The sequence below is a fragment of the Triticum aestivum genome, unplaced genomic scaffold (assembly GCF_018294505.1).
Source record: "Triticum aestivum cultivar Chinese Spring unplaced genomic scaffold, IWGSC CS RefSeq v2.1 scaffold41985, whole genome shotgun sequence".
Classification (NCBI taxonomy): Eukaryota; Viridiplantae; Streptophyta; class Magnoliopsida; order Poales; family Poaceae; genus Triticum; species Triticum aestivum.
Window position 1 is genome coordinate 7,500 of NW_025229444.1, and position 9,961 is coordinate 17,460.

General features: G+C 51.4%; 23 non-coding genes across 23 annotated transcripts; all 23 read left to right on the top strand.

Moving 5' to 3' along the window:
- Nucleotides 1–308: 308 nt before the first annotated feature.
- On the top strand, nucleotides 309–427 carry LOC123175132 (5S ribosomal RNA). Its single transcript, XR_006487651.1, has one exon. It is a non-coding gene; the product is annotated as a 5S ribosomal RNA (ribosomal RNA).
- Nucleotides 428–723: 296 nt separating this feature from the next.
- On the top strand, nucleotides 724–842 carry LOC123175121 (5S ribosomal RNA). Its single transcript, XR_006487640.1, has one exon. It is a non-coding gene; the product is annotated as a 5S ribosomal RNA (ribosomal RNA).
- Nucleotides 843–1,159: 317 nt separating this feature from the next.
- Nucleotides 1,160–1,278, top strand: LOC123175131 (5S ribosomal RNA). Its single transcript, XR_006487650.1, has one exon. It is a non-coding gene; the product is annotated as a 5S ribosomal RNA (ribosomal RNA).
- A 297-nt stretch (nucleotides 1,279–1,575) lies between these two features.
- On the top strand, nucleotides 1,576–1,694 carry LOC123175109 (5S ribosomal RNA). The gene has a single exon (XR_006487629.1). It is a non-coding gene; the product is annotated as a 5S ribosomal RNA (ribosomal RNA).
- Nucleotides 1,695–2,081: 387 nt separating this feature from the next.
- On the top strand, nucleotides 2,082–2,200 carry LOC123175124 (5S ribosomal RNA). The gene has a single exon (XR_006487643.1). It is a non-coding gene; the product is annotated as a 5S ribosomal RNA (ribosomal RNA).
- A 297-nt stretch (nucleotides 2,201–2,497) lies between these two features.
- On the top strand, nucleotides 2,498–2,616 carry LOC123175116 (5S ribosomal RNA). Its single transcript, XR_006487636.1, has one exon. It is a non-coding gene; the product is annotated as a 5S ribosomal RNA (ribosomal RNA).
- A 297-nt stretch (nucleotides 2,617–2,913) lies between these two features.
- Nucleotides 2,914–3,032, top strand: LOC123175112 (5S ribosomal RNA). Its single transcript, XR_006487632.1, has one exon. It is a non-coding gene; the product is annotated as a 5S ribosomal RNA (ribosomal RNA).
- Nucleotides 3,033–3,329: 297 nt separating this feature from the next.
- LOC123175119 (5S ribosomal RNA) lies at nucleotides 3,330–3,448 on the top strand. Its single transcript, XR_006487638.1, has one exon. It is a non-coding gene; the product is annotated as a 5S ribosomal RNA (ribosomal RNA).
- A 297-nt stretch (nucleotides 3,449–3,745) lies between these two features.
- Nucleotides 3,746–3,864, top strand: LOC123175128 (5S ribosomal RNA). The gene has a single exon (XR_006487647.1). It is a non-coding gene; the product is annotated as a 5S ribosomal RNA (ribosomal RNA).
- Nucleotides 3,865–4,161: 297 nt separating this feature from the next.
- Nucleotides 4,162–4,279, top strand: LOC123175138 (5S ribosomal RNA). Its single transcript, XR_006487655.1, has one exon. It is a non-coding gene; the product is annotated as a 5S ribosomal RNA (ribosomal RNA).
- A 297-nt stretch (nucleotides 4,280–4,576) lies between these two features.
- Nucleotides 4,577–4,696, top strand: LOC123175139 (5S ribosomal RNA). Its single transcript, XR_006487657.1, has one exon. It is a non-coding gene; the product is annotated as a 5S ribosomal RNA (ribosomal RNA).
- Nucleotides 4,697–4,992: 296 nt separating this feature from the next.
- LOC123175120 (5S ribosomal RNA) lies at nucleotides 4,993–5,111 on the top strand. Its single transcript, XR_006487639.1, has one exon. It is a non-coding gene; the product is annotated as a 5S ribosomal RNA (ribosomal RNA).
- A 297-nt stretch (nucleotides 5,112–5,408) lies between these two features.
- On the top strand, nucleotides 5,409–5,527 carry LOC123175126 (5S ribosomal RNA). The gene has a single exon (XR_006487645.1). It is a non-coding gene; the product is annotated as a 5S ribosomal RNA (ribosomal RNA).
- A 297-nt stretch (nucleotides 5,528–5,824) lies between these two features.
- LOC123175140 (5S ribosomal RNA) lies at nucleotides 5,825–5,943 on the top strand. The gene has a single exon (XR_006487658.1). It is a non-coding gene; the product is annotated as a 5S ribosomal RNA (ribosomal RNA).
- Nucleotides 5,944–6,240: 297 nt separating this feature from the next.
- LOC123175125 (5S ribosomal RNA) lies at nucleotides 6,241–6,359 on the top strand. The gene has a single exon (XR_006487644.1). It is a non-coding gene; the product is annotated as a 5S ribosomal RNA (ribosomal RNA).
- A 295-nt stretch (nucleotides 6,360–6,654) lies between these two features.
- Nucleotides 6,655–6,773, top strand: LOC123175114 (5S ribosomal RNA). Its single transcript, XR_006487634.1, has one exon. It is a non-coding gene; the product is annotated as a 5S ribosomal RNA (ribosomal RNA).
- A 297-nt stretch (nucleotides 6,774–7,070) lies between these two features.
- On the top strand, nucleotides 7,071–7,189 carry LOC123175141 (5S ribosomal RNA). Its single transcript, XR_006487659.1, has one exon. It is a non-coding gene; the product is annotated as a 5S ribosomal RNA (ribosomal RNA).
- A 297-nt stretch (nucleotides 7,190–7,486) lies between these two features.
- LOC123175106 (5S ribosomal RNA) lies at nucleotides 7,487–7,605 on the top strand. The gene has a single exon (XR_006487626.1). It is a non-coding gene; the product is annotated as a 5S ribosomal RNA (ribosomal RNA).
- A 297-nt stretch (nucleotides 7,606–7,902) lies between these two features.
- LOC123175113 (5S ribosomal RNA) lies at nucleotides 7,903–8,021 on the top strand. Its single transcript, XR_006487633.1, has one exon. It is a non-coding gene; the product is annotated as a 5S ribosomal RNA (ribosomal RNA).
- Nucleotides 8,022–8,485: 464 nt separating this feature from the next.
- LOC123175110 (5S ribosomal RNA) lies at nucleotides 8,486–8,604 on the top strand. The gene has a single exon (XR_006487630.1). It is a non-coding gene; the product is annotated as a 5S ribosomal RNA (ribosomal RNA).
- A 297-nt stretch (nucleotides 8,605–8,901) lies between these two features.
- Nucleotides 8,902–9,020, top strand: LOC123175118 (5S ribosomal RNA). Its single transcript, XR_006487637.1, has one exon. It is a non-coding gene; the product is annotated as a 5S ribosomal RNA (ribosomal RNA).
- Nucleotides 9,021–9,317: 297 nt separating this feature from the next.
- LOC123175136 (5S ribosomal RNA) lies at nucleotides 9,318–9,436 on the top strand. The gene has a single exon (XR_006487653.1). It is a non-coding gene; the product is annotated as a 5S ribosomal RNA (ribosomal RNA).
- Nucleotides 9,437–9,731: 295 nt separating this feature from the next.
- Nucleotides 9,732–9,850, top strand: LOC123175122 (5S ribosomal RNA). The gene has a single exon (XR_006487641.1). It is a non-coding gene; the product is annotated as a 5S ribosomal RNA (ribosomal RNA).
- The last annotated feature ends 111 nt before the right edge of the window (nucleotides 9,851–9,961 follow it).

Genomic DNA, 9,961 nt, shown 5'->3' on the forward strand with positions numbered 1-9,961 from the left:
GTGTTGCATTCCGTTTTTAATTTTTTCGCGCCGCTTGCAAAACAAAACGCACGTGTAAGTAATATATTTACCGTGTTTTATTATTTTGCACGAGTGCGGTAAGTCATAGCTGGGTGCTCACGATTCACGGGTCCAGCGTCGGCGTTGTGGCGCGGCAAGCGTGCACTGGTGCGGTTGAGAGGGAGGGGTGGAAACCGCGTTAAACTCGTCTCCGTAGTTGAGAGGGAGCGGCGAAAGCAATGTATAATCGTCTTTGTAGTGGAGCTGGGAGGGGCAAGGATAAGGGACGAAGACCGGGGTAACATGTCGGATGCGATCATACCAGCACTAAAGCATCGGATCCCATCAGAACTCCGAAGTTAAGCGTTCTTGGGCGAGAGTAGTACTAGGATGGGTGACCTCCTGGGAAGTCCTCGAGTTGCATTCCCTTTTTAATTTTTTTCGCGCCGCTTGCAAAACAAAACGCACGTGTAAGTAATATATTTACCGTGTTTTATTATTTTGCACGAGTGCGGTAAGTCATAGCTGGGTGCTCACGATTCACGGGTCCAGCGTCAGCGTTGTGGCGCGGCAAGCGTGCACTGGTGCGGTTGAGAGGGAGGGGTGGAAACCGCGTTAAACTCGTCTCCGTAGTTGAGAGGGAGCGGCCAAAGCAATGTACAATCGTCTTTGTAGTGGAGCTGGGAGGGGCAAGGATAAGGGACGAAGACTGGGGTACATGTCGGATGCGATCATACTAGCACTAAAGCACCGGATCCCATCAGAACTCCGAAGTTAAGCGTGCTTGGGCGAGAGTAGTACTAGGATGGGTGACCTCCTGGGAAGTCCTTGTGTTGCATTCCCTTTTTAATTTTTTTCGTGCCGCTTGCAAAACAAAACGCACGTGTAAGTAATATATTTACCGTGTAAGTAATATATTTACCGTGTTTTATTATTTTGCACGAGTGCGGTAAGTCATAGCTGGGTGCTCACGATTCACGGGTCCAGCGTCGGCGTTGTGGCGCGGCAAGCGTGCACTGGTGCGGTTGAGAGGGAGGGGTGGAAACCGCGTTAAACTCGTCTCCGTAGTTGAGAGGGAGCGGCCAAAGCAATGTACAATCGTCTTTGTAGTGGAGCTGGGAGGGGCAAGGATAAGGGACGAAGACCGGGGTAACATGTCGGATGCGATCATACCAGCACTAAAGCATCGGATCCCATCAGAACTCCGAAGTTAAGCGTGCTTGGCCGAGAGTAGTACTAGGATGGGTGACCTCCTGGGAAGTCCTCGTGTTGCATTCCCTTTTTAATTTTTTTCGCGCCGCTTGCAAAACAAAACGCACGTGTAAGTAATATATTTACCGTGTTTTATTATTTTGCACGAGTGCGGTAAGTCATAGCTGGGTGCTCACGATTCACGGGTCCAGCGTCGGCGTTGTGGCGCGGCAAGCGTGCACTGGTGCGGTTGAGAGGGAGGGGTGGAAACCGCGTTAAACTCGTCTCCGTAGTTGAGAGGGAGCGGCCAAAGCAATGTACAATCGTCTTTGTAGTGGAGCTGGGAGGGGCAAGGATAAGGGACGAAGACCGGGGTAACATGTCGGATGCGATCATACCAGCACTAAAGCACCGGATCCCATCAGAACTCCGAAGTTAAGCGTGCTTGGGCGAGAGTAGTACTAGGATGGGTGACCTCCTGGGAAGTCCTTGTGTTGCATTCCCTATTTAATTTTTTTCGTGCCGCTTGCAAAACAAAACGCACGTGTAAGTAATATATTTACCGTGTAAGTAATATATTTACCGTGTTTTATTATTTTGCACGAGTGCGGTAAGTCATAGCTGGGTGCTCACGATTCACGGGTCCAGTTTACCGTGTTTTATTATTTTGCACGAGTGCGGTAAGTCATAGCTGGGTGCTCACGATTCACGGGTCCAGCGTCGGCGTTGTGGCGCGGCAAGCGTGCACTGGTGCGGTTGAGAGGGAGGGGTGGAAACCGCGTTAAACTCGTCTCCGTAGTTGAGAGGGAGCGGCCAAAGCAATGTACAATCGTCTTTGTAGTGGAGCTGGGAGGGGCAAGGATAAGGGACGAAGACCGGGGTAACATGTCGGATGCGATCATACCAGCACTAAAGCACCGGATCCCATCAGAACTCCGAAGTTAAGCGTGCTTGGCCGAGAGTAGTACTAGGATGGGTGACCTCCTGGGAAGTCCTCGTGTTGCATTCCCTTTTTAATTTTTTTCGCGCCGCTTGCAAAACAAAACACACGTGTAAGTAATATATTTACCGTGTTTTATTATTTTGCACGAGTGCGGTAAGTCATAGCTGGGTGCTCACGATTCACGGGTCCAGCGTCAGCGTTGTGGCGCGGCAAGCGTGCACTGGTGCGGTTGAGAGGGAGGGGTGGAAACCGCGTTAAACTCGTCTCCGTAGTTGAGAGGGAGCGGCCAAAGCAATGTGCAATCGTCTTTGTAGTGGAGCTGGGAGGGGCAAGGATAAGGGACGAAGACCGGGGTAACATGTCGGATGCGATCATACCAGCACTAAAGCACCGGATCCCATCAGAACTCCGAAGTTAAGCGTGCTTGGGCGAGAGTAGTACTAGGATGGGTGACCTCCTGGGAAGTCCTCGTGTTGCATTCCCTTTTTAATTTTTTTCGCGCCGCTTGCAAAACAAAACGCACGTGTAAGTAATATATTTACCGTGTTTTATTATTTTGCACGAGTGCGGTAAGTCAAAGCTAGGTGCTCACGATTCACGGGCCCAGCGTCGGCGTTGTGGCGCGGCAAGCGTGCACTGGTGCGGTTGAGAGGGAGGGGTGGAAACCGCGTTAAACTCGTCTCCGTAGTTGAGAGGGAGCGGCCAAAGCAATGTGCAATCGTCTTTGTAGTGGAGCTGGGAGGGGCAAGGATAAGGGACGAAGACCGGGGTAACATGTCGGATGCGATCATACCAGCACTAAAGCACCGGATCCCATCAGAACTCCGAAGTTAAGCGTGCTTGGGCGAGAGTAGTACTAGGATGGATGACCTCCTGGGAAGTCCTCGTGTTGCATTCCCTTTTTAATTTTTTTCGCGCCGCTTGCAAAACAAAACGCACGTGTAAGTAATATATTTACCGTGTTTTATTATTTTGCACGAGTGCGGTAAGTCATAGCTGGGTGCTCACGATTCACGGGTCCAGCGTCGGCGTTGTGGCGCGGCAAGCGTGCACTGGTGCGGTTGAGAGGGAGGGGTGGAAACCGCGTTAAACTCGTCTCCGTAGTTGAGAGGGAGCGGCCAAAGCAATGTGCAATCGTCTTTGTAGTGGAGCTGGGAGGGGCAAGGATAAGGGACGAAGACCGGGGTAACATGTCGGATGCGATCATACCAGCACTAAAGCACCGGATCCCATCAGAACTCCGAAGTTAAGCGTGCTTGGGTGAGAGTAGTACTAGGATGGGTGACCTCTTGGGAAGTCCTCGTGTTGCATTCCCTTTTTAATTTTTTTCGCGCCGCTTGCAAAACAAAACGCACGTGTAAGTAATATATTTACCGTGTTTTATTATTTTGCACGAGTGCGGTAAGTCATAGCTGGGTGCTCATGATTCACGGGTCCAGCGTCGGTGTTGTGGCGCGGCAAGCGTGCACTGGTGCGGTTGAGAAGGAGGGGTGGAAACCGCGTTAAACTCGTCTCCGTAGTTGAGAGGGAGCGGCCAAAGCAATGTGCAATCGTCTTTGTAGTGGAGCTGGGAGGGGCAAGGATAAGGGACGAAGACCGGGGTAACATGTCGGATGCGATCATACCAGCACTAAAGCACCGGATCCCATCAGAACTCCGAAGTTAAGCGTGCTTGGGCGAGAGTAGTACTAGGATGGGTGACCTCCTGGGAAGTCCTCGTGTTGCATTCCCTTTTTAATTTTTTTCGCGCCGCTTGCAAAACAAAACGCACGTGTAAGTAATATATTTACCGTGTTTTATTATTTTGCACGAGTGCGGTAAGTCATAGCTGGGTGCTCACGATTCACGGGTCCAGCGTCGGCGTTGTGGCGCGGCAAGCGTGCACTGGTGCGGTTGAGAGGGAGGGGTGGAAACCGCGTTAAACTCGTCTCCGTAGTTGAGAGGGAGCGGCCAAAGCAATGTCCAATCGTCTTTGTAGTGGAGCTGGGAGGGGCAAGGATAAGGGACGAAGACCGGGGTAACATGTCGGATGCGATCATACTAGCACTAAAGCACCGGATCCATCAGAACTCTGAAGTTAAGCGTGCTTGGGCGAGAGTAGTACTAGGATGGGTGACCTCCTGGGAAGTCCTCGTGTTGCATTTCCTTTTTAATTTTTTTCGCGCCGCTTGCAAAACAAAACGCACGTGTAAGTAATATATTTACCGTGTTTTATTATTTTGCACGAGTGCGGTAAGTCATAGCTGGGTGCTCACGATTCACGGGTCCAGCGTCGGCGTTGTGGCGCGGCAAGCGTGCACTGGTGCGGTTGAGAGGGAGGGGTGGAAACCGCGTTAAACTCGTCTCCGTAGTTGAGAGGAAGCGGCCAAAGCAATGTGCAATCGTCTTTGTAGTGGAGCTGGGAGGGGCAAGGATAAGGAACGAAGACCGGGGTAACATGTCGGATGCGATCATACCAGCACTAAAGCATCGGATCCCATCAGAACTTCGAAGTTAAGCGTGCTTGGGCGAGAGTAGAAACTAGGATGGGTGACCTCCTGGGAAGTCCTCGTGTTGCATTCCGTTTTTAATTTTTTTCGCGCCGCTTGCAAAACAAAACGCACGTGTAAGTAATATATTTACCGTGTTTTATTATTTTGCACGAGTGCGGTAAGTCATAGCTGGGTGCTCACGATTCACGGGTCCAGCGTCGGCGTTTGGCGCGGCAAGCGTGCACTGGTGCGGTTGAGAGGGAGGGGTGGAAACCGCGTTAAACTCGTCTCCCTAGTTGAGAGGGAGCGGCCAAAGCAATGTACAATCGTCTTTGTAGTGGAGCTGGGAGGGGCAAGGATAAGGGACGAAGACCGGGGTAACATGTCGGATGCGATCATACCAGCACTAAAGCACCGGATCCCATCAGAACTCCGAAGTTAAGCGTGCTTGGGTGAGAGTAGTACTAGGATGGGTGACCTCTTGGGAAGTCCTCGTGTTGCATTCCCTTTTTAATTTTTTTCGCGCCGCTTGCAAAACAAAACGCACGTGTAAGTAATATATTTACCGTGTTTTATTATTTTGCACGAGTGCGGTAAGTCATAGCTGGGTGCTCATGATTCACGGGTCCAGCGTCGGTGTTGTGGCGCGGCAAGCGTGCACTGGTGCGGTTGAGAAGGAGGGGTGGAAACCGCGTTAAACTCGTCTCCGTAGTTGAGAGGGAGCGGCCAAAGCAATGTGCAATCGTCTTTGTAGTGGAGCTGGGAGGGGCAAGGATAAGGGACGAAGACCGGGATAACATGTCGGATGCGATCATACCAGCACTAAAGCACCGGATCCCATCAGAACTCCGAAGTTAAGCGTGCTTGGGCGAGAGTAGTACTAGGATGGGTGACCTCCTGGGAAGTCCTCTTGTTGCATTCCCTTTTTAATTTTTTTCGCGCCGCTTGCAAAACAAAACGCACGTGTAAGTAATATATTTACCGTGTTTTATTATTTTGCACGAGTGCGGTAAGTCATAGCTGGGTGCTCACGATTCACGGGTCCAGCGTCGGCGTTGTGGCGCGGCAAGCGTGCACTAGTGCGGTTGAGAGGGAGGGGTGGAAACCGCATTAAACTCGTCTTCGTAGTTGAGAGGGAGCGGCCAAAGCAATGTACAATCGTCTTTGTAGTGGAGCTGGGAGGGGCAAGGATAAGGGACGAAGACCGGGGTAACATGTCGGATGCGATCATACCAGCACTAAAGCACCGGATCCCATCAGAACTCCGAAGTTAAGCGTGCTTGGGCGAGAGTAGTACTAGGATGGGTGACCTCCTGGGAAGTCCTCGTGTTGCATTCCCTTTTTAATTTTTTTCGCGCCGCTTGCAAAACAAAACGCACGTGTAAGTAATATATTTATCGTGTTTTATTATTTTGCACGAGTGCGGTAAGTCATAGCTGGGTGCTCACGATTCACGGGTCCAGCGTCGGCGTTGTGGCGCGGCAAGCGTGCACTGGTGCGGTTGAGAGGGAGGGGTGGAAACCGCGTTAAACTCGTCTCCGTAGTTGAGAGGGAGCGGCCAAAGCAATGTGCAATCGTCTTTGTAGTGGAGCTGGGAGGGGCAAGGATAAGGAACGAAGACCGGGGTAACATGTCGGATGCGATCATACCAGCACAAAAGCATCGGATCCCATCAGAACTCCGAAGTTAAGCGTGCTTGGGCGAGAGTAGTACTAGGATGGGTGACCTCCTGGGAAGTCCTCGTGTTGCATTCCGTTTTTAATTTTTTCGCGCCGCTTGCAAAACAAAACGCACGTGTAAGTAATATATTTACCGTGTTTTATTATTTTGCACGAGTGCGGTAAGTCATAGCTGGGTGCTCACGATTCACGGGTCCAGCGTCGGCGTTTGGCGCGGCAAGCGTGCACTGGTGCGGTTGAGAGGGAGGGATGGAAACCGCGTTAAACTCGTCTCCGTAGTTGAGAGGGAGCGGCCAAAGCAATGTACAATCGTCTTTGTAGTGGAGCTGAGAGGGGCAAGGATAAGGGACGAAGACCGGGGTAACATGTCGGATGCGATCATACCAGCACTAAAGCACCGGATCCCATCAGAACTCCGAAGTTAAGCGTGCTTGGGTGAGAGTAGTACTAGGATGGGTGACCTCCTGGGAAGTCCTCGTGTTGCATTCCCTTTTTAATTTTTTTCGCGCCGCTTGCAAAACAAAACGCACGTGTAAGTAATATATTTACCGTGTTTTATTATTTTGCACGAGTGCGGTAAGTCATAGCTGGGTGCTCATGATTCACGGGTCCAGCGTCGGCGTTGTGGCGCGGCAAGCGTGCACTGGTGCGGTTGAGAAGGAGGGGTGGAAACCGCGTTAAACTCGTCTCCGTAGTTGAGAGGGAGCGGCCAAAGCAATGTGCAATCGTCTTTGTAGTGGAGCTGGGAGGGGCAAGGATAAGGGACGAAGACCGGGGTAACATGTCGGATGCGATCATACCAGCACTAAAGCACCGGATCCCATCAGAACTCCGAAGTTAAGCGTGCTTGGGCGAGAGTAGTACTAGGATGGGTGACCTCCTGGGAAGTCCTCGTGTTGCATTCCCTTTTTAATTTTTTTCGTGCCGCTTGCAAAACAAAACGCACGTGTAAGTAATATATTTACCGTGTTTTATTATTTTGCACGAGTGCGGTAAGTCATAGCTGGGTGCTCACGATTCACGGGTCCAGCATCGGCGTTGTGGCGCGGCAAGCGTGCACTGGTGCGGTTGAGAGGGAGGGGTGGAAACCGCGTTAAACTCGTCTCCGTAGTTGAGAGGGAGCGGCCAAAGCAATGTACAATCGTCTTTGTAGTGGAGCTGGGAGGGGCAAGGATAAGGGACGAAGACCGGGATAACATGTCGGATGCGATCATACCAGCACTAAAGCACCGGATCCCATCAGAACTCCGAAGTTAAGCGTGCTTGGGCGAGAGTAGTACTAGGATGGGTGACCTCCTGGGAAGTCCTCGTGTTGCATTCCCTTTTTAATTTTTTTCGCGCCGCTTGCAAAACAAAACGCACGTGTAAGTAATATATTTACCATGTTTTATTATTTTGCACGAGTGCGGTAAGTTATAGCTGGGTGCTCACGATTCACGGGTCCAGCGTCGGCGTTGTGGCGCGGCAAGCGTGCACTGGTGCGGTTGAGAGGGAGGGGTGGAAACCGCGTTAAACTCGTCTCCGTAGTTGAGAGGGAGCGGCCAAAGCAATGTGCAATCGTCTTTGTTGTGGAGCTGGGAGGGGCAAGGATAAGGGACGAAGACCGGGGTAACATGTCGGATGCGATCATACCAGCACTAAAGCACCGGATCCCATCAGAACTCCGAAGTTAAGCGTGCTTGGGCGAGAGTAGTACTAGGATGGATGACCTCCTGGGAAGTCCTCGTGTTGCATTCCCTTTTTAATTTTTTTCGCGCCGCTTGCAAAACAAAACGCACGTGTAAGTAATATATTTACCGTGTTTTATTATTTTGCACGAGTGCGGTAAGTCATAGCTGGGTGCTCACGATTCACGGGTCCAGCGTCGGCGTTGTGGCGCGGCAAGCGTGCACTGGTGCGGTTGAGAGGGAGGGGTGGAAACCGCGTTAAACTCGTCTCCGTAGTTGAGAGGGAGCGGCCAAAGCAATGTTTTATTATTTTGCACGAGTGCGGTAAGTCATAGCTGGGTGCTCACGATTCACGGGTCCAGCGTCGGCGTTGTGGCGCGGCAAGCGTGCACTGGTGCGGTTGAGAGGGAGGGGTGGAAACCGCGTTAAACTCGTCTCCGTAGTTGAGAGGGAGCGGCCAAAGCAATGTACAATCGTCTTTGTAGTGGAGCTGGGAGGGGCAAGGATAAGGGACGAAGACCGGGGTAACATGTCGGATGCGATCATACCAGCACTAAAGCACCGGATCCCATCAGAACTCCGAAGTTAAGCGTGCTTGGGCGAGAGTAGTACTAGGATGGGTGACCTCCTGGGAAGTCCTCGTGTTGCATTTCCTTTTTAATTTTTTTCGCGCCGCTTGCAAAACAAAACGCACGTGTAAGTAATATATTTACCGTGTTTTATTATTTTGCACGAGTGCGGTAAGTCATAGCTGGGTGCTCACGATTCACGGGTCCAGCGTCGGCGTTGTGGCGCGGCAAGCGTGCACTAGTGCGGTTGAGAGGGAGGGGTGGAAACCGCGTTAAACTCGTCTCCGTAGTTGAGAGCGAGCGGCCAAAGCAATGTACAATCGTCTTTGTAGTGGAGCTGGGAGGGGCAAGGATAAGGGACGAAGACCGGGGTAACATGTCGGATGCAATCATACCAGCACTAAAGCATCGGATCCCATCAGAACTCCGAAGTTAAGCGTGCTTGGGCGAGAGTAGTACTAGGATGGGTGACCTCCTGGGAAGTCCTCGTGTTGCATTCCCTTTTTAATTTTTTTCGCGCCGCTTGCAAAACAAAACGCACGTGTAAGTAATATATTTACCGTGTTTTATTATTTTGCACGAGTGCGGTAAGTCATAGCTGGGTGCTCACGATTCACGGGTCCAGCGTCGGCGTTGTGGCGCGGCAAGCGTGCACTGGTGCGGTTGAGAGGGAGGGGTGGAAACCGCGTTAAACTCGTCTCCGTAGTTGAGAGGGAGCGGCCAAAGCAATATGCAATCGTCTTTGTAGTGGAGCTGGGAGGGGCAAGGATAAGGAACGAAGACCGGGGTAACATGTCGGATGCGATCATACCAGCACAAAAGCATCGGATCCCAATGGAACTCCGAAGTTAAGCGTGCTTGGGCGAGAGTAGTACTAGGATGGGTGACCTCCTGGGAAGTCCTCGTGTTGCATTCCGTTTTTAATTTTTTCGCGCCGCTTGCAAAACAAAACGCACGTGTAAGTAATATATTTACCGTGTTTTATTATTTTGCACGAGTGCGGTAAGTCATAGCTGGGTGCTCACGATTCACGGGTCCAACGTCGGCGTTTGGCGCGGCAAGCGTGCACTGGTGCGGTTGAGAGGGAGGGATGGAAACCGCGTTAAACTCGTCTCCGTAGTTGAGAGGGAGCGGCCAAAGCAATGTACAATCGTCTTTGTAGTGGAGCTGAGAGGGGCAAGGATAAGGGACGAAGACCGGGGTAACATGTCGGATGCGATCATACCAGCACTAAAGCACCGGATCCCATTAGAACTCCGAAGTTAAGCGTGCTTGGGTGAGAGTAGTACTAGGATGGGTGACCTCCTGGGAAGTCCTCGTGTTGCATTCCCTTTTTAATTTTTTTCGCGCCGCTTGCAAAACAAAACGCACGTGTAAGTAATATATTTACCGTGTTTTATTATTTTGCACGAGTGCGGTAAGTCATAGCTGGGTGCTCATG